The 20,979-nt window shown below is 43.8% G+C and overlaps 1 long non-coding RNA gene and 1 pseudogene across 2 annotated transcripts; both read right to left on the bottom strand.

The window, feature by feature from the left end:
* Positions 1-5,498: 5,498 nt before the first annotated feature.
* Positions 5,499-20,053, bottom strand: LOC147902008 (uncharacterized). Of its 2 annotated transcripts, none has more exons than XR_015541041.1 (4): positions 19,876-20,053; positions 17,769-17,821; positions 17,441-17,545; positions 5,499-5,605 (listed from the first exon to the last, which is right to left on the bottom strand). It is a non-coding gene; the product is annotated as an uncharacterized LOC147902008 (long non-coding RNA). The 2 variants fall into 2 exon arrangements; XR_015541040.1 differs by lacking the exon at positions 5,499-5,605 and adding an exon at positions 8,954-9,104.
* Positions 9,149-10,830, bottom strand: LOC147902009 (uncharacterized; annotated as a pseudogene).
* Positions 20,054-20,979: the final 926 nt, after the last annotated feature.

The raw sequence follows: 20,979 nt of genomic DNA, 5'->3' as shown, positions 1-20,979 counted from the left end.
ACTTAAGATGAAATAATTTGTGAAGACTTATTGCAGGCAGATAATTAGGAAGCAAGGGATAATCTTCAGAGCCTTATATGCTCGGATGGGTAACAACAACAATTTCCATATGTACATCAATGACAACCCTGGATTGTGACACTAGTAGTTTCTGTCATATGTTTTTCTCAAATGCTTGTGGGCTTCTCTTAACACATTGTGATAGAATTGAAACATCACTAGAATAAATTCAGAATGTTACTTTTACTGTGATAGAATGTCACTGTACTAAAATAAATTCCGAATTTAAACTTTACAAGGAAAATGGAGAAAAAGTACATAATTTTGTATTAATAGAAACATTTACAATGCCCAGTAAACTAGGAAGTACAAGAACAAAACTACAGGCTCTTAGTCAATATTAATCCACCCACGTGTGGGCTTCTCTATCTTCCCACCGCAGCACATCTTCTACTTCACATATTCAAATTCTAGGGTCGAATCCCCCCATATGTAAGGCTACTTCCTTGCCAATGCCAACCTATCAGGTGAGTGTAGCCACTCATAGAGCCACACACTAGGGTCACAAACCAGAAATGAGCCTAGGTCAGACTCCACCTGATCTTTGAACTTGGGCAAAATTAATTAAGTGCCAGGCTTGTTCCCTTTGCATTTGTAGAGGCTATCATCAAGTAGAAAAGTGTTCTCCTTCATGTAATGGGGACTCACACCTCCCAAAATGTAGATAGTTGCTTGAAGAAAATCAGTTTCCCATTTGCAAATAGGAATGCTGCCTTGTGACACAGGTCTTAGGATAGTAAGCCTGAAAGCTTCTCTCCGATATCCCCAAAACACATGTCTACTCTCTTGAAAACATTTGTGCTTGACGCACAACTCCATATGTATATATCAAAAAACTCGCAAGCCAACACCAGAAATGCCTTCGCACCTTTCTTGACATAGTGTGTGATACCTCTAGCTTTGGGAACCCTAGAAAAGCTATACGGGTAAGGTCTCCCCTCTCCGTGCATTTACTGTAAACATGAGCACACCGTTCAAATCGACAATCAATGTAGGCTTTTGAACATTGCACTTGGGAGCACTACCATAATATATATGCACATCAGCTTCCTCCTTTGTATCTGCCTTGAGATCTACTGGATTATCAGGTTGTGTATCATGGTGCGCAACATCATCAGGCGGTGCAACATCAGGTTCTGAAACATCAGGCTGTGGTATATCAGGCTATGAAGCATCAGGCTGTGGTATATCATCAGGCTCTGCAACATCGGGCTGTGCAATATCTAGCTGTGCATCATCGAGCTGTGCAATAACTGGCTTTGCACCATTGGGCTGTGCATCATCAGGCTGTGTAATATCTGGCTGTGCATCGTCGGGCCATGCAATATCTAGCTGTGCATCATCGGGAATCTCCAAATTGCCACTAGCCTTTGCATCATTATTGGCTTTTGTCTTTGGCACTCCTTCTACTGCATTTAATAAAAAGTGATACTAAGCGCATAATGAAAGCATTCACTAAACATAAAACCAAAATTTATACTCAACATAGCAAAAGCATACACCAAACATAGCTTTTGCATACAGTCAATTGAACAAGGAGTTGGAGGAGAGATGGAAATTCATAATCTCAATATGAAATGAAAGTGTCGTGCTACAATATGGGCAAATGCCAATGCACACACTCTTACATGCCTTTTGTTTTCCTCTTTGGAAAAGAACAAGGCAAATCTTTGGAGGCCTTTTTTTTCCTTGAATGCAAGAAAGAAGACAGAGATACTTCATCCACCGCCTCTTTATCTTCACCGTCCTCTTTGAGAGCTTCCTCCTCAATCTGTGATTTCCTCCTAGGAGACCTCCATGGTGTCTTCTTTGGAGACACATGTGCAGCCTCAACTTTGGCATGCCACTTTTATGGTGTGGCCTCTGGTGGTCTCCGTTGGTCCCCGATGTGCTTAGATGGCGTGGTCTCCACTGGTGGTCCCCAACGTGCCTCTAGTGGTCTCCGCTGGTCCCCGGCATGCTTAGATGGCATGGTCTCCGGTGTGCGTAGAGGGATTTCCTTCCTGGAATCAACACTGCTCCTCGTCTTTCCACGCAGCTGTTGTATAAACTTGCATTCACTTCTAGATGCGAACCCTCCGCAGTTTTCAACAAAACCACTGTGCATCTCCTTAAATGTTCCTAATGGATTTTTTGGAGCTGGGTTTTCATGCAGATCATCTAGGTTTTGCTCGACTTCAATGGTGTTATCTGCAAACTTTGAGATGCGTGGGTCACGAAGCACTTGCTGAAGTACCTATGAACCTTTCTTCTTTGAAGAGGATGCTAATTTCTTTTGTATAAACAACACAATATTTTCTGTCATTGTGCAAAAATCATCTTCCTCTTCCAACTTACATTTCTTTCTTCTTCTTTGTTCCCTCTTCCTTGATGCTTCCCAAACCCTTATAGTCTTCTTTTCTGGGGAGCAAAAGGATGATATTGTCGTGGCAGGTGTACCTCCCTATCCTAGGCTCGAGGATTTTGGGAAGACATTATGTTCTCTGTCTACACATGCAAAGGTCCGAAACAGTCCACATCCAGAGATTACATGGCATCTTCCATACCTCTATGAAGAAAAATCTATAGCGATTGAAGCAGCTTTGATATTCTCTATGATCACGGCAAGCTATTCATTTTTCTATGCCTTAAGGTCATGCAATCATGAAGCAGTGTGCTGGGGGAAAGATTCAGCTCCAACAGACACAGGATTTGCTACAATCTTGATCATAGTGGAATGTTGGGAAGCTCTATCAGCCACACAACTTGACCAAGATCCTCATCAACTACTTTTAGCATCTCAAACTCGTGCTCAATCGTGGTCTATTTCACAATGGAAGAGGAAAGCTTCGAGTAGTACCTTCTAAAGCTTTTAGTACCAGTTTGCAGGCATGAAGTCTTGCAATAAGTCTTGCTCTTGGAGGTGGTCTGAGACACCCACGATTGGCTAGGAGCAAGCCTCGGGCTTGTGTAACTAGTTCTTAAGTTATAAACCACAGGCGCAAAGACCTCTTGGTGCAAAAATTCCGCTCATGCTTCGTATTTTTTGATGTCAAGAAGCCTTCTCGCTCAAACTGATTTGTTTTTGTTCCCAAGCCTTCTTCATAAACTTGTGGAAGAGACAAGTGATCATCTGATGCCTTTGGCTTTTTCCTGTTTTCACAAGCGATAAACATGCAGCTCATGATCTCAAGAGAACAAGCCGCTTTCCTGGAATATAGCTATAGGGACAAGTGTAGTAGCATCTTGGTCGAGCATACACATGAAAGATAGAGAGCATAGGCATCTTCGGGAATGCCGAGAGAAGCTAGGGAGGGATGGCAGAAAATGCAGATTACCCCTCCCGCTACCCTTGTCCCTCAATCGCATAATGGCTTGGCAGAATCTTGTAATTGCCTTTCAAAATATTGTTATTATGTTAATATTTAAACAATATGTTTTCATTTGTTTTGTGCTGAGAATACATGTTGAAAGCACATTGTCCCAGACTCAGTGCTTTTTGTGTCACCTTCCCATGCTAAGACCCATATATACACACATAATAAGTGGGAGCCATGTGAATCATAAAATGCCAATGAAGCTCAATCTACACGGCAAATTTAAGCAGACTCATTAATATTACCTCTATTCACAAAGCTGGCAACTATATACCAATATTAGCATTATAATCAAATAGCCATCATAGACAATCTCCATGCTATGCAAATAACCACGATTAAGACAGGCCTCAAAGATAGTAAAGTTCATATTTCTTAGTATACAAGAATAAAAAGCCTAATTGAAGTCAATAATGAGTGGCTCAACACAAAAGTGAGCAATCATCTGAGCTACCAAAGATATTGTTATTTAGAACTACATTCAAAGAAAAAAAACAAAAGGATATGTCATTAATGGTGACAACACACTTCACAAAATTGAAGCTATTAATGGTATTCCCCTACACACAAGTTTTGTAGGTAGCATTGGTGATGCATTTTATGTTCCAACTATGGCATTAAATCTTCTTTAAAGCTTTTCCCAAATCTATTTAAGACTAGAACGCATTTTCTATTTAAGACTAGAACTTTAAATGGGACCAAGATTTTCCCAAATCTATTTAAGACGAACCCATTTTCTCCTACAATCCAACCATGGCCTTCGCTTATGTTTGGGATTAAAGCCTCATTCATACCATTTACAAATCACAATCATGGTACAAGGGTCATGCATCAATCTCCAAATCTCCTCCAAAGCATGGGAAACAAGCAATAGGATACTATACTAGTTGCTTGGAAGATTGACACTTGGCAAAGGAGATGCTCGACAAAGGAAGAGCTGAAATGAGACCCTAACAAGTGGAGCCAACAGTGAGAAGTAGGTGGAGCTAGCATATTTTGTAAGTATATCTATTACTTATTGTCTTTTTAGTTAATGCATTTCATTTGACGTATGTTCTTTTTCATTTCTATTGATGCCCTTCTTTAGGATGTCTTTTTTACCACTTTTCACACCACATGGGTCAATTTTCATTAAATTGACCATACGAGGTAAGTTAGGACCATTTAGGAGGGCAACAAGTACGTAAAGCCCTAGTCTTAGATGGGGTTAAGGTTTTCCCAAGGTTGTTTAACCATTGAAATCCATTTTTTCCTCCAATGAAACTAGCCATGGTATTTTTGGCAACGGTCTAGACCAAACAATCCAAGTTTCAATAAACTAGCCATATGGGGTGGGGAAAGACCATCTTGTTTTAAAAGAGTTATGAGGGCCTAGGATTTTAAGCTTTTTTCATACCACATGGGCCAACTTTTAGTAAACTTGCCATATGGCGACCGTAAGGACCATTCAACTAGGCAAAGAGTATGCACCAGCATAGAACAAGATGGCATTAATCCTATCTCAAGGAATATTAACCATTAGGATCCATTTATTCTTCTAATTCAACAAATAAATGGTAGATAACTTTTAGCACTTTCCACAATACATGGCCTAATTTTTCACTACTTTGGGCATATGGGGTTGGTAAATGCCACCTAGTTAGGAAACCCCTAAGGCCCTAGGTGTATATGGATTTAAGTTTGGACCAAGTCTATTTCACAATCAAATTCCATTTGCCCTTCCAATTCAACCATGGATGGTTTTTAAAGCACTCTTCATACCATGTGGGCTCATTTTATTATATTGGGTAATATGGGTCCCCCAATTGAAAATAATTTAAAAGGTTTTTTTTTTTTTGGCAGAAAAAAAGTCACATCTTATTATCATATCAGTCTTTATATAAAAACACCCTCAAAAGAAGGGGGACGAGCTTTTGCTTCACAACACACATAACTTTTGCTCAACAAGAACTAAGAAAGAAACATGTCCATCAGTCAACTGTCATCACTGACATCCTCTTCCATTGAAAAACTCTCCTCACTTGAGAAAGATGATTGGTGGTCTTCTGAAGACGGGGACAGAGCAGCATCAACATCAGCATCGTCATGATAGTCATCTTACTTAGGAACATCTAGGTGTGTCCCCTCAATGCACCTCTTAATGTAAACATCAAGATCTTTGAGAAGTTGTTCATGTTTCTCTTACTTTCCTGTTCCACCACCCGGAGTGCCTGAGCCCTAATCTGAGTCCACTTCTCTTGCTTTACTTTAATAGCATCTCCCAAAAGAATAGCCTTCCAATGGACAGATTCCCCTATTCAATCTGTATAAACTTCCACACTCTCCTAGCATGGGGGCAAGCAACAAAAAGGTGAAAATTATCTTTAGTAGAATCAAGACACCTTCGGCATTTACCATCTCCTTATCGGGGATGGGCAAGAAGCAAGTTTTTTGAGCAATTTTTGAAGCGATTTTTGGCAACCACCACATTTTGTTCCACCTATTCCACTTGTGACACCTCTCTCTCTCTCTCTCTCTCTCTCTCTCTCTCTCTCTCTCTCTCTCTCTCTCTCTCTCTCTCTCTTTGTCTATGCATAACCCCTCTCTCTAAGACATCTGTGTGTGTGTATGTATGCACGTGTGCGCGCGCATAACCCCCCTCTCTCTCTCTCTATGCATAACCCCCCTCCCCCCCCCTCTCTCTCTCTCTCTCTCTCTCTCTCTCTCTCTCTCTCTCTCAGCATAACCCCTCTCTCTATGACGTCTCTCTCTCTCTCTCTCTCTCTCTCTCTCTCTCTCTCTTTATTTCACGAATGCAGACAAAGGAATCACTTGCCAGCACTAGACATAAGTCCATGCTACTTGCTTTTAAACCAAAAATTTAGTACTTCGAGTCTCAAACAATAATAATTTTACTGACCTTTCAAAGCAGCATTACAATTCTATTTATTCTTCCATGGGCGGCACATGGAAGGGGTTTTTGGACACAAAATCCTCAACTGTCCCAGCATGGTTTGCCAATTGGTGTAGATAGGGCAAGAGACTTGAGTGGAGAATTGTATCCATGCAATCCCCCATAGAAGTGGGTGGGACAATGTATGTGTTTGCAGGATTTTCATCCATCTTCTCCGCATTGTTATTCACAAACAACATTGCCAAAGGTTCAAAGTCTTGCCAATTGATGTCGGCCAAGCGCTTCCCAAACTTGGACTTTGCACGCCCCTGTCCTCTTCCTACATCTATGACCTGTGTGGTACATTTATCTTGGCTATACTCAAACACAAAGAAGGGTGTGTAGCTAGTGGCTTGGTGACATTCTCCCTTTAGTAGACCCAATAATCTTTGCAAATTGTCTTGTTGTATCGAGCTCCAAATAGCCACATTAAATTGCCTCCCCATCTCATGTAGAAACTCGGCCACACCACGTCTTAACCGGACCCAGTAGCTCCGCAACTCTAACGCCTTGGCTGGCAAGGCTCCCTGAGTCTTTAGCCTCCTATGTAGCAACACCCCGTTCAAATAAAAAATCACTGGGGGCAATTGTTCATAGCCACAAGCTTTTGATGAGATTACAAAAGTGCAATATTGCATAAAGGAAAAACCAAATTGTACGTAGTGGAATTTCGACAAACATTCATGCAGATGTCAAACTCGAATCCATACTCTGCCTCTTAGAAATTGTGCTTCCCTTCCCACTGTGGTGAGGCACAAGACTCTTCGCCCCTCTTGCACTGCAGGTTCTGCCAAATCTCCGCACCTTGCATTGCAACTTGCCGCCATTTCCACATGTGGCATTTTTTGGAAATGGCAACCAAAAGTGCCATATATTTTTACCAAAATAATCGTCTGCATTGCATGCGACCTACCATAACAATAAAAGTCAATGCAAGCCCAGCTTGTGTTTTGAACTTTGCCAAAGCTATTATACATTTGCTAAGCAGTACCCCACACAGGGATATCATTCACATAGCACACCCATTCCGCAGTGCTAATATCATCCTCCACAAAGTCATCCAATGGGGTGCCCCTATGCTCCTTACCATGGCGCACATACACCATTACATGCATTACGTGGACCTACATATAAATATACATGAAAAAATCAGAATATGTGTAACATATGCATCATGTGATCATGTCTTGAAAAACCCTTCCATAATTACAGCACGTACCTCTCTCTTTCGTTGCATACATATTGTGGTTTCTGAGTTCACCACTTGCGAGCAAAAAAACACCCACTTCTGGTGTCCTGTTTCTTCACGAAGATGCCTATCCTCCCTGATCTTTATGAGAAGGACCTCCAATCCTTTCATTGTCCCTATGAATATAAGGACACCATTGTTTTGAAGCACTCGATCTGCAAGATCGAATGTGTTACAAGCATTCTGCCCAAAACTGTTCCACCACTGAACATCCCCTAGTCCTAGTCCTGTTTCTTCACGCAAACGCCTATCCTCCCCGATCTTTATGAAAAGGACCTCCAATCCTTTCATTGTCCCTATGAATATAAAGACATCATTTTCTGCAAGCACTCAATCTGCAAGATTGAATGCGTTGCAAGCATTCTGTCCAAAACCATTCCACCATTGACCAACATCCCTAGTCCAAATATCGGAGATGCATCAGAGAGGCGAACCACCATGATTTTGCATGAGCTATCTGTGCTCTGACCATCTACCTCTAAACACTTTTCATGGTTCAACTCCTCCAGAGACTCCAATAACTAGTTGAAGTTCTCGTAATTCCACTCGTTCCATAGAGAACTTCTTGCCTGAAATGGATTACATATGATAACCCACCATTTCAATAGAATATGCTCCGTGGATGTCTCCATGCTCGTAGACATCTCACATGCAACACAAATACATCTCACAAAAAAACGTGTGTCATGAAAGCATGCCGATACACATGTCTCCAACTTGTGAGCTTTGCACCTTCTTGGACTATCAAGGCAGTATCGGGCTTGAAATTTTTGTGGACGTGCATGAAGAGACACTCCCTGTGTTTGCGCTTGGTATCCTACGTGTGTCTGAAGAACTTGTTCTCGTCACACTGAATTGAGTAGATATTTCTCCAGCATCGTAAAATGTGGAGTCCAGCTTCATGCATTTTGGACCATAGTGTCTCTTGTCTCAGCCAGGTCCTAAAAAACACACTTCCATCTGTAGAAAAGCGCCCAAAATAATTGTTCATCAATTGAGCAATGACAACACGATTCAAAAGCAAAGCAGCCTATTCATCGTGGGTTTAGGGTGTGCTGAAGCATACGCTCAGGAATGCCCATCATGACATGCATCCCCTTGTCGTCACTTGCCAGAGCTTCCATAGACCTTACTTTATCGTCCTCGATCAACCCTGATGTTGCGAGACTATACAGCCTCTCCTCGTTGATCACCCTTGGGAGCTTCATCCCCCAATCCAGAGTGGTTGGTGACAGTCCTGCAAACCGAAAGTGGTTTCAATAAACAATCACTTCGTATATAAGCTTGTCATCTAATCGTTGTCATTCTACATGTAATCCCCACAATTCACTTACTTGTACCATCTTGCCCCTAGTGCAGGGTTAGCCAACTTCAGGAGTCGACACGTACGCTTCAAGAGCTTGTCGTTCATATTGTAGTACGCTTCGCTCCATTTCTTTTGAAAGTCAGCATTCGATAACTCGTTGCAGCTGTGCATGACTAGACGCAAGTGTTTGTCATACATGTCCTGCACATGCATTCGTTGCCTTGTCATCAAGCATATTACGAAAACTAGAGACGGCAAGGAAAAAGTGTCCCATTATTGATCCTTACCTTCCACATCACCTGTGCAATGACTGAAAGAGGGTTTTTGTACCAATGCACTTTCATAGATGCCTTCTTCATGTGGGCGTCCAACCACTGTTTCTACTCAGTTAACAATCTTCAGTGGATTACCACATTTGATATAGCACCCAACACTCTAGCCTCGCAAATGAGGTCCAGAAAAGTGGTGGTGACAACCCCCTTTTGTGCTAGCTTGAGTCGAAAGCAACATATTAAATTATCCTTTAGCGAGGGCGAAGCAGCTAAAGAGAGTGTGTTTATCAAAAATCATCGAACTCACTTGTTCGTCCTTGATAAGGCAGACAACAACTCTCCATCTTTCGAGGGCACCTCCACTAAACGGCATTAGACGCGTATATGCCGACGCTCATCATTAGGAAAGGCTGGCACTCAAAAAATTCATGAGTTGAAAACAAATGAAATGTGGCTACTAATGTTGAATCACCCAAATCAATGGACTACAATACTTACATGTCCTTATCTCAGTCATCCACCCTGTGTGGCCATGGTGCGCATCCCAAATATAAAATAAATAATTCGACAAGAATGTCCACTCTGTGTTCCTAATTTCTTCCTCAAATTCTTCGTGCTTCCGGAGCCAGTGCGCATTCCACTCCCTTTTCACATCCTCATCCACGTCTCTCTTTTGCATCTTTGGTGTGACGGTGGACACGATGAAGACACCCAAACCCGACAAGTACCCACTTGAGAAGAATGTTTCCTACATCTCTTAGGTGCAGGATGTGATCTGGCGGATAGTGGGCATTGGAAGCAATCGACACAAGGGGATCGGGGACAAAGAGATTTTTTTTCCACCTAGAAAGGAAATTTTTTTATTTAGCCCAAAAATTCGTTCTCACTCCGTGCCTTGAGATTATAGACCTTCAAAAGAGCGAACCACTCACAGTGAATGATTATAGCTGATCCTCGATGCACTATCGCACAGTTGTCTTGTCGCAAGAGGCGCTCAATGCCATCTCTCCAAGGACACCCTCCTCATCATCGTCCTCGAACTCTTCTCTGGCCAATCACTTTGGTGCACGTCGACCTCTGCCTTTGCCACATCGCCCCCGAGAAGAGAGTGTGCTCACACTTTTGCTACGCTCGCTGGAGAAACTATCCTCGTTTTTCTCCTCTTCTTCGATTGAACTCTCTCGCATCACAAGTTTCCTCTTTCCTTTGGAATCCCGCTTAGCACAGCCGGTGGTAGCCCCAGCAGATGTCGCTAAGGTTCCACGGAGTTCTGAGGACAGGCCTCCCATCAATGATGCATCGATAAGAGTCTGCACGTCCGAGGGATCCAGCCGAATTATCCTTCTTTGTCTACCTCCCCCTTGCGTTGAAGTAGCACCCCTAGGACCACGTTGTCTTCCTCTTGCAAAAGTTGCGCCCTGTCGGAGACATGTCCTCATCATCGGGTTGGGGTATATCATCAAGTCTCTATTCACAGAAATTTGTAAAATGGACTCAGGAAAATCCAACAAAGCCCACTCTAAGCTGATGCAAAGGAAGGACATGATAGAAGAGCTCACCACTTGTTTAGTGGGCCACACAAGTAACGCATTCTCTTTGAGGTCCACTTCAGTCCCATCCTTGTTGATTCCTTTCAATGGGACCTTATCATACATGCACGAAATGATGACACCGTCGCCCGATCGAATGCCTTTCAACTCATTTGTCTGACAAATGCGCGCTTGAGCCACAAGATTGTATTTGTCATCATACAAGATAATGTCATCTCACTTGAATAAGGGTGATGCCATTCTTGCTAGAATGCAGATTAAGGATACAGTACAAAGTTAGGGTTTGCAAGACCTACATTCATGGCACAAATACCCTCATTATAGGACAAAAAAGAGAAAGATAGAGGGAGAAAGATAGAGGCCTTTCTGAGGCAGAGAGAGAGAGAGAGAGAGAGACAGATGGATGTGTGTGTGTGTGTGTGTGTGTGTGTGTGTGAGAGTGTGTGTGTGTGTGAGGGCGCCAAATTTGCCCCTTTTTTTTGTTATTTTCATCCCCAAAAAATATCAAAAAAGTCCAAAAATAAAAAAATTTGCACAATTTTTTACCCCTTAGCAAAGACGACCCTTTTTGAGGGCCTTCCACTTCAAATTTGGCCAACATCACTTCTCGAAGGGAAATTCATGTGTAGATCTAGTTATGCTGTCGATTTTCTATGCATCTTCACCCTTACACCTATTCTTGCATTAAATACTCATTGAATGCTATTTGTCAGACATCAACTATATAAAGATCCTCTACCCCCCCACCTCTTTCAAGCTCTTGTTCTCTCTCAACTCCTCCATACCCTCTCTCTCTCTCTCTCTCTCTCTCTCTCTCTCTCTCCGCCCTACCTACCCCCCCAACCCCCCCATATCTCTCTCAAGATCTTGTTCTCTCTCTCTCTCTCTCTCACTCATCCCTCTTGAAATGGCCAGTCCAATTGGTGCAAGGTCTAGCAACCTCAACGAAGTGCAAATCTATTTGAACTCCCTCTCATCGAAGCCAATGATATGATATGCAAATGGCGGAACCGTTGTGCTAAGTGAGGATGACCCCATGATAAGTAAGGGCATTCATGTGCACATGTAAATGGTCGCCTACAGACTACGCAAGTGGAAGCCATTCAAGAGAGTGGATTGGGGCAGTTGTACATGCTGAACACGGAGTTGTCGCGTGACTGTCCTAAATAGAGAAAAGAGTGCACCTGCCCACGCTCCACCCACAATAGATCTCACCCAAGTAGAGACCATGCGAGTTGGCCCCATCATTCCGAGCACGAGGGAAGGCAGCCATTGCACAAGCTACACCCAGAATAGATCTCACGGCTAGCCCAGGAAGCCCGAGCTCGAGGCCGAGTTCAAGCCATGTTGAACAACCATTAGGAGGCCATGGCATGGTACTTATTGATGATGACAATGATACAGTAGCCGCAATTGAGGGTCCTCAAGCAATCACTAGCATGTCGTCGTACATCAGGCCTTCTAGGGGATGTCATCGACTGCTTCATCAACTGTTGCACAATTCAACCACAGTGGAGAAGTTGATGGAAGTTCTGACAATGTGCAACAGGAACGTTGCGTTCGAACTAGCAAGTGCAATGGAGCAATAAGCTACGAAAATCAGGCACAGAGACTTAGGTCTATAGAAGCTCATCAGGGAACACGTGGACTCAAGGATCTAGAAGTGCTACAAAGGTAGTAGAACGACACTTTTGGGTAAGGACAAAGGACCACAATTTGGTGGGACTCTGGACTCATTTTGTATTGTGTTCTTTCAAATGAAAATATATCTATTGGTTCTATACTCTCCTGTCTTACTGTCTATTTATAGCTTCACACATATGCATGTTTGAAGTACACAAATCAAGAAGTGTTGGATTCCATATGTTTCACATATATATATAATGCTCCTGCATGAATTCTTGGGATGCCCTAATCAGTCTTCGCTGCGTATACCCTCTATTACGGTAATTTCTAACATGGTATCAGAGCACTGGGGCAGAAGTTCACGATAAGTGGAGCGTAAAGGTAAGTATCCATTTCGAGGAGGCTCACGTTCAGACAGGTGTACAAACCCTAACTCTATTTCTTTCATGGCCACAGGCATCAGATATGCCATTCCTAACTTTGGAGAGGCAAGCAAGCTAGATGGGACCAATTACCCACTCTGGAAGATGAAGACGTCACCTAGTATAAGGGAGAGGTGGGAGATTGTAATGGGCAATGAGTTAGAGCCTCAGCCTATCTATACTACAACGACAACGACTGTCGACAATGACTACACCCACAGATCCAGTTCTAGTGAGAGCTTGGCAGAAGGAAGATGTAGAGGCTCTGGCCATCATTCTTCACATGACTACAGATGTGGTTCTCCCGCACATACAAATAGCAGATAGTTCTTTGGAGGCATGGACTATCTTGAGGAATATGTGTGAGCTCAACAATGAAGCAAGAATCTTAGAACTCGAGATGGGGAGCTCTTTGGCATGAGCATGAATGAAGGGGATTCGGTGCAAGATAACATCACCAAGAAAAAGGTGGTGAGAGATCAATTGGTTGTAGTTGGTTAGAAGGCTAGCTTGACTAGAATGGCTAGGCTTCTGCTTGGCATGCTTTTGAGAGGCTTCAACAACTTCGTGACTACGATGACGGGTTAGAGGACGGCTCTATTTATATTTGAGGAGTGTGCTCTTATAGCAAGAGTATCGGGAGAAGAAATTTGAAGGTGAATCTAGCAAGGAAAAATACCTTACTTCTCAGAATAGGAGCTAAGGCAAACAGAAGGGAAAGCCTATGGAAGGATAGAAATCATACAATCTTTGGTGATTCTAATTTTTCCTCTTTCCTTTTCTTCAAACATTCTCTGCATCAATCTTTCTTTGATTGTCTGTAGACTGATTATATATCCTATGATGTATATTTGCTATATACAAAGATCTTTCGTGAATGTACTTTTGAGCTCCTCATTCTTAGGTAGCTACTATGTAACATAGAGCATAGAGCATCAAAAGTTTTCACCCCAAAAAAAAGGTGTGTGTGTGTGTGTGTGTGAGAGAGAGAGAGAGAGAGAGATTTATGTCCTTAGGAGGCCTCGTGGGCCTATGGGACAAAGTCAACCAAGAAAGTGTGGTGTTATGCGGAACTAGACCTGGTGGAGCAAGAGCCACTAGATGAAAAGCCAGCGAGCTACATCAACACCAAAGTGTTCCAGAGGGCTACAACATAGGAGCTACTGGAGTATCTTCATTGACAGGTTGGAGCAAAGATGTGTCGGCGAGAGGGGCTTTTGGAAATGGCTTGGTCACCTCCCCATCTGTAAGCCCACAAATGAGGAGAGCGTGGGGCAGGTGGACCCAGGGCCAAGGCTACCACATGGGCAACTGCTTGGATGCCATGTGGGCAGCATGCAAAGAAAGAAAACAATGGAGAGGGGGCTGCCACATGAACATCACCTCACAAATAGACAAACAAACATGGGGCTACCACATGGGCAACACATGGGTTGCCATGTGGGCAGCACAAGGGACAGCATACCTGGAAGAACAAGAGTGCCTTGGAGGCCTGGAGAGGTAAGGATCTGCCACGCAGGTACTTGGAACTGTACGACAGGTCTTTGGATCAAGACCTTTGGAGCACAGAACCCTGCAGCATGTGTAAGGCTGACAGCGCATCCATACAGACCTGTATGAAAGGTCTAGGAGTAGTGTACGGAGCATGAGCAGGTGGCCAAAGAGCTGGAGCAGATGCGGATTACAGGTAGAACACCAGAGCAGATGGTGTGACTGATAGGAGCAGGCTTTGGGCCTGTTTTGGGGCCAGGAGGGGGTTGATTTTAGGGCAGGATTGCAGGAGCCAGTGGCATCCTACCACGTAGCAATGCAGGGCCTGCAAGCCCTCAATATATGTGCCCCACCAATCGGTTTACAGACACCGGGGGGGGGGGGGGGGGGGGGAGTCTAGGTCCGCCAAATTGGCCTCTACCAGGTCGGTCCATTGGGGGCTAGCAGCCCCTATAAAAGGTGCCTTCAAGGACTCATAAGTTATTCACTGAAGGAGCTTTTCAGTAGCAGATTGTAGCAGGAGAAGGCTAGCCAGATGGGCTACCACTGGTCCCAAGGAGATGTCCAGGACCTGCAGGCAAAGAGCTTGGAAGAGGCTTCACCCTTGGCTGTCATCTTGGGCAGCAAGGTACAGCAATCAAGATCCACCAGAGCAGCAAGAAAATCCAGCAAACTAGAGCAGAGGAACAGCCAAAATTTGGGGCCCACATCCAGGAGGACCAAGAGAGGCTGCATACTACAAGACAGATCTTGGAGGGGCTGCACACCTAGGCTGACGAAAAGGGCAGCAAGGTGCGAGGATCAGGCACAGAGACTCAAGTCTATAGAAGCTCGTCAGGGAACACGTGGACTCAAGGATCTAGGAGTGCCACAGAGGTAGTAGTATGACACCTTTTGGGTAAGGACAGAGGACCACGATTTAGTGAGACTCTTTTGAGTCATTTTGTATTGTGTCCTTTCGGACGAAAAAATATCTATTGGTTCTATACTCTCCTGGATTACTGTCTATTTACTGCTTCATACATATGCATGCTTGAAGAACTTTTGGATTCCATATGTTTCATACATATGACACTCCAGTGTGAATTCCTGGGATGCTCCAATCAGTCTACTGCTGCATATAGCCTCTATTACAGTGATTTCTAACAGAGGCTTTGGGCTATTTCTTGAGATCTAAGATGCCTCTCGATTTGCCATCCTGACTCTGAGTTTGCAGACGTCTTCATGGAGGGATCAGCGGAGAGTTTGGAGGGGGTCAGGGGAGCATTGGAGATATATTGGGAGGCCTCGGGGGCCGAGATCAACTGGGCCAAATCAGTTGGCTTTTTCTAAAAGATCTAAGATTGGGAACCGCATGAGGCTTTAGGTGGATTTCAAGTCGCCACACTGTGAGATATCTTGGTTGCCAAGTGGGCCCACTAGGCGCCTAAGATGTCCCATGCAACCCCTATGAAAACACCAGCAGGAGGCAATATACCAAGCCATGGTGGCCAAAAGAACTTGGTCAACCACAAGGGTCCTACCTACTATAAGAGAGTTTGGATGAGCTTCAGTATAGAAGCTTGTGCCGAACGATCTCTAAGACTAGGGCTATGTGCTATTCTACTTAAAAATCAATGCCCTAGTTGTCGCAAGATCGAACGGTACGCCAAACACCAAAGCCAGGGTGGCTTGGCAAATGGTAATTCTACTGCATGCTCAGGGAGGACTTGGTATCATTTGACCTTGAGATGCAAAGCAAAGCCCTCATGGGAAAGTTGGTGGTACGAGGCCTCACACCTGGTTCTGAGCCTTGGAAGCTCTTGCTTCAGTGAAGAAACCCCCTGTACAGGAGGTCAGTGGTAGCCATCCCAGATGTTGATCTTCTCAGACACCCCCCTCACAGGGAAGGGATCCCCTCTCACACGAAAGGGCTCCCCCCTAATGTGGAGCCTTCCTAGGGTCTGGCAGCACCTATCTAGAGGCCTCATTCGGGCCAGCCCCTCTTGCCCCAAGGAGTTTGACCGGCAACCTCTTATTAGGCATCCAGAGGTCAGGGTTGTCTCTCTCCGCCGCAGACAATATAGGGTCGGGGCTGGGGGGATTTCTTCAGCAGAAAAGGCAGAGGGCCTAGAGGGGCTATGGAGGTGTTGGAGTGGCAGGGGATCAGGGTAGTGAGATGCTCGGGCAAGGACTGGACTATTGACCCAGATCCGAAACTCTCTTTTTCCAACTCCCTTTCCCTCTCTAGAACTTTCCCTGCCACGTTATCCACTAGACCTTTCTTTTTCCCATATTATTTACATTACACCTTAGTTTTTTACCTCTCAAGCCCTCTGCCCCACATGGGAACATGACCGCCCAAACACACATTGACTTACACAACTCCTCCCAAACACCTCGGAGCTTTAGGATCTTCATCACATCCCGCAGCTTATGGAGTTCCCCTTCTTCCTCCGGACTCCATAGTGAAGATAGGTTACAACTTCACACACTACAATGCCCTTTGCATAAACAAAAATTTACTGTAACAACTTCACACACTACAATGCCCTTTATATAAACAAAAATTTACTGTAACAATAGCATTGTTAAAATCAGAGAATTATTGTTTTCATAAAACAAAATGTCCTATGAATCTAGCTTAATGACATTTACATGAATCATACAAAGGAACTAGAAGTATTGAAGACTAAGGTACCATGATTCTTGAAGAGCTCAAAGGCTAAAGTTTTGCAAGACTTTGGACTAAAATTTGCATTTATCCAATTTCCCACTAGCCTCAAGGTAAACACTCTAAAGCATGAAATTCTATCCCTGTGGGGCAGACACATCCCAACATGGACATATATAGTCGGTATATGCTACTAACATAGCTTCATTTACTTCATATATAGTCGGTATATAGACAGTATATGCTACTTACATAGCTTTGTTTATTGTCACAGAGAGTATGTATACAAATGCACAATTGAAAGGCAACTTACTTACTTCCTTAGGGCATTTATCGACACACACACTCTTGAACATGGGCATGTCAGCATCCACAATAAAGTCATAAGGATCCAACTTGATACAATTATACATGTGGCCAAATCTCGATTCACTGCAAAGAATACTACCAAAAAAACCCAGTATAAGGAAGTCCAAAAGTTGTTCTTATGGTAGAAAAGCTTTCTTCCATCAGAAGATCTTACCAGTATAAAAACTTCTGATGTGTGAAGTCTGGACCAACCGTCCCATTCCCAAACATATTTTTTGAGCCACATAAATTCCCACTTCTGTCCAGCATGTATTTGATTCTGTAAACCAGGAAAGTTATGAACTGAACAAGCAGCACACTTTAAAATCCACTAATATAGCCAAGATGTGCTTTCATAAGATCATTGTTAAAAGAAAAGAGTTCATTTCCCAAATAAGCTGCTGCTGCTGCTGCTTCTCATGTCCACTGAAAATGTGTTTTCCAAATTTGTTGCATCAAGAACTTGAAAATAATATATGTTGATTGAAGTTAGGATTTTGGACCTGTTTAGATCACCATGTCTAAAAGAGATCACATCTACAAAGAGCATTCCTACCTGGTTCAAAATACAAAAAGTTACTTTAGAATTTTTGCTAACTGTAGTAAAGGATATTAGCATCAAGACTTGCATGTAAAAGATCCCTATTTGAAATTGGAAGCTTTTGGGGTTGTCTGAGGTGGGAGATCACACTTTTCCACAAGCATTACCCGCCACCAAAGGCCACTAATGCAAGGAGAATTGTGTACTACAGACCTTTTCCTACTTTGTCACCTGCTGCATGCGTCTGTGTTGCAATTGAATGAAAGGTGGTGTGGTACAAGTGTACATGAGGCATTATGGAACAGGTCAACAACAAGGGCTATGGTGCAAGAGAGTGAAGGGAACAAGTCAACAACAGGAACTACGGTGCAATAGAGCGAAGGGAAGATGTGGTGCTTAACAAGTGCTATAAGTTCTTAGAAGTGATTGGAACACACATGTGATGTGTAAAGTACAACAAACTTATTCAACAACTGAGATAACCCATCAAAAAACAAAGACAAAGACAACATTCACCAAGAATCCAAAATACGGTGCTACACAAGCGAGCTCTGGGTACTATCCTCTTCTCTTTTGACACCCTCCCCAACGACAATCTCTTGATACAAGAAAGACACCCATTAGCTCCCCCCCCTTGGGTGTAAACTTGAGAGGGTCAAGCCCTACTTAACAAAAAAGCCGGATAAACATCCAGGGCTAAGGCTGAAAGTGCCACCTCAAACCTATAGTGACCTCCAAGAAGAAGAGAGACTCTCCATGCCCTGAGGAAGATAGTCCTCTAGGCTAAAGAAGCCCTAGAAGACCCCTGCATATTTGACCAAATGACCATCAAACTATGTGCAGTGTCTGTCCAAATAATGGCCATGGTGTGAGACCGGTGAATCTAGGAACCATCACGTGCCTTTGTGCATCTAGATCTTTAGATATAACACGATGAGTGCTCGCTACTATGATCGCCCAACATGTTTCCACTGAGGCATTTGCAGGTCTGTGAGGAGAGGAGGGAGCAATGTCCACAAGCATAGCTCCACCAAATGACCTCGAACCAAAAATTCCCAAGAGGACCTATGCATCTCATAAAACACTTGAAGCCCAGATAGAGAGAGACAAGCCACTGAGACCTAGATGATGATGAAAGGGAAGGGAGAAAATCTACTCAAAAGTCCCACAATCCCCTCCTAGACAACATTGGCTTGTCTAAAATCCCGTAGCAATGTTGGATGGACTCCTAACGTAGGCAAGAAGAGGGAGTCCAACACCTAGACCTCCATTGATTTACTGCAACCCATCCATGAATAGAGAGCCATTGATTTACTGCAATCCCTCCATGAATAGAGAGCCTACCCAAGGCTGATTTCTATGACAAGAAAAAGTAAATACATCATGTTATGAGAGAGGGAAAACCCAAAAGGGGAGCATAGAGGAGAAGCCCTGGTCATCTGCCAATCGAGTAGCTGTCCATCCGAGTGACTAAAGTTATGTATGTTGTCTGTGGGACCGACTCCGCTGGACGGCTTAGGAGAGACAAGAGGAGCGCGTTTGATAGTGCTCTGAATCTAGTGAGGGTTGGTGTCGTGGAAGAAAATCAGTGATGGATCGTTGCTGATGGTTGACCTATCCAAGTCTATCCCTCCTCCTCTATAGTCTCTCTGAGGTAGCCAGCCGTCTGCTGACAACTGCTATCGTCACTCGAATGGTCTGCCTCCCCACATCGAAAAGAGAGGATATGTATACAGTCCTCGTGTGGGTGTCTACCGGGGTTGGATCTATCGAGTCCTGCGCTCTGGCTCTCTTCTAAGTCTTAGTCGCCTGCTGTCCTTGGCTTGGGTCACCGGAAAAAAAATTGTGATCGTGCTCTAATTGGGATGGTATATATATATATTTATTTATTATTAGCACTGCCCCGTTAGGGGCAGGCTGTAGCAACCAGAAAGAGTTGCGTATAAATCGGAGAGCGTCCATGTGATATCCTCCTTTTGTTAAGCAGGTGTCGGGTCTAGACAAACTTTCAATCTCTCCTTCCTCTGCAGCCTCGCTTCGCAACAGTCTTGAGGTAGCACGAATCTCACCTCTGACTCCTGTATTAGAATACAAGCCTTTGCAGTTTATGTCATGAGTCTCTTCAAAAGAGGCAGTGCTCTCGGCGCAACGTGCCTCGTTTATTCAATGGGATGCGAGTGGAGAAGCTATCGAACTATGAAGCAAGGAAGCTGGCGGCGGAGCTGAGGACGGGGCAAGTCTTCTGGAATTGGGATGCACCAACAAAGCAAACGAGGAGGTTTCCGGAGCAGACTTTGTTTGCGTGGGATACATCACGGATGATGTAACAAGAGGGTTACTTTTTACTTAGGCTAAAGTTAGTGGAAAGGACTTCATTGGCTTGTAAGTGTTTTTTCCCCTTTCTTTAGGGGATACCATAAGTTGCCACGTGGTAGGAGGTAATCCCATAAGCAATACTGCTTTGTACTTCCCTGGGCCATACCTATATAAGGGCTCTAGTTATACTCGGCTTTTGATAGAAGATTTGTACTTCATTACTAAAATAGAATAAGCAGCAAGAGTATGAACACTCAGTTGAATTCTAAAAAGGATTGATTTCCTCCTGTCCTTGTGCAGCCCCTCACAAGTCCCTGTTGCAAGCCCAGCCCATGACCTCCTACCCCACCTTTTCCTAAACATAAGGAACTACACTACTCTAACTTTCTTGCAAATTCTACTAAACTTGGTAGTGTTTACTGTTAGTTAGGAGCAATCCTGTTGCATTGGTATCAGAGCACTTTTCGTGGGAATTTGTGGGGAATTCTTTGTCCAGTCACTTTGAAATTTGGAGCATCTACCTTTGAGCTAGGGCCCACCTCTGTGCAAAAATTCAACGCTAGAAGTGCTCTCTATTGTGAGCTGCCACATGGCAAGCTCTGAGAAACCCTGATTTTCGAAGTACTCAGAATTTGGGGCTTCTTACATCAGTGGAAAGCCCTTGCTTCCCTAATCATTTCTATGTGAGAGATTCCTAAAAGGATGGAGGATTGAGTCAACATTGAGGGTTTTTTCTCTCTAGCGCAAGAAACTGAAGGAAGTGACGATCTGTTGTATTCCTACACCAAATGAAGTCATTCTTAGCTTGATCTGTTCGCACTAACCTCTTGAGGTTGCTCCCTAAGTCTAGTGGTGAT

The sequence above is a fragment of the Dipteris shenzhenensis genome, chromosome 5 (assembly GCF_047967505.1).
Source record: "Dipteris shenzhenensis isolate YYH24624 ecotype China chromosome 5, Dip_SZ_1.0, whole genome shotgun sequence".
Taxonomy (NCBI): domain Eukaryota; kingdom Viridiplantae; phylum Streptophyta; class Polypodiopsida; order Gleicheniales; family Dipteridaceae; genus Dipteris; species Dipteris shenzhenensis.
Note: the sequence above shows the minus strand (reverse complement) of the source record. Positions and strands in the feature narration are given on the sequence as shown.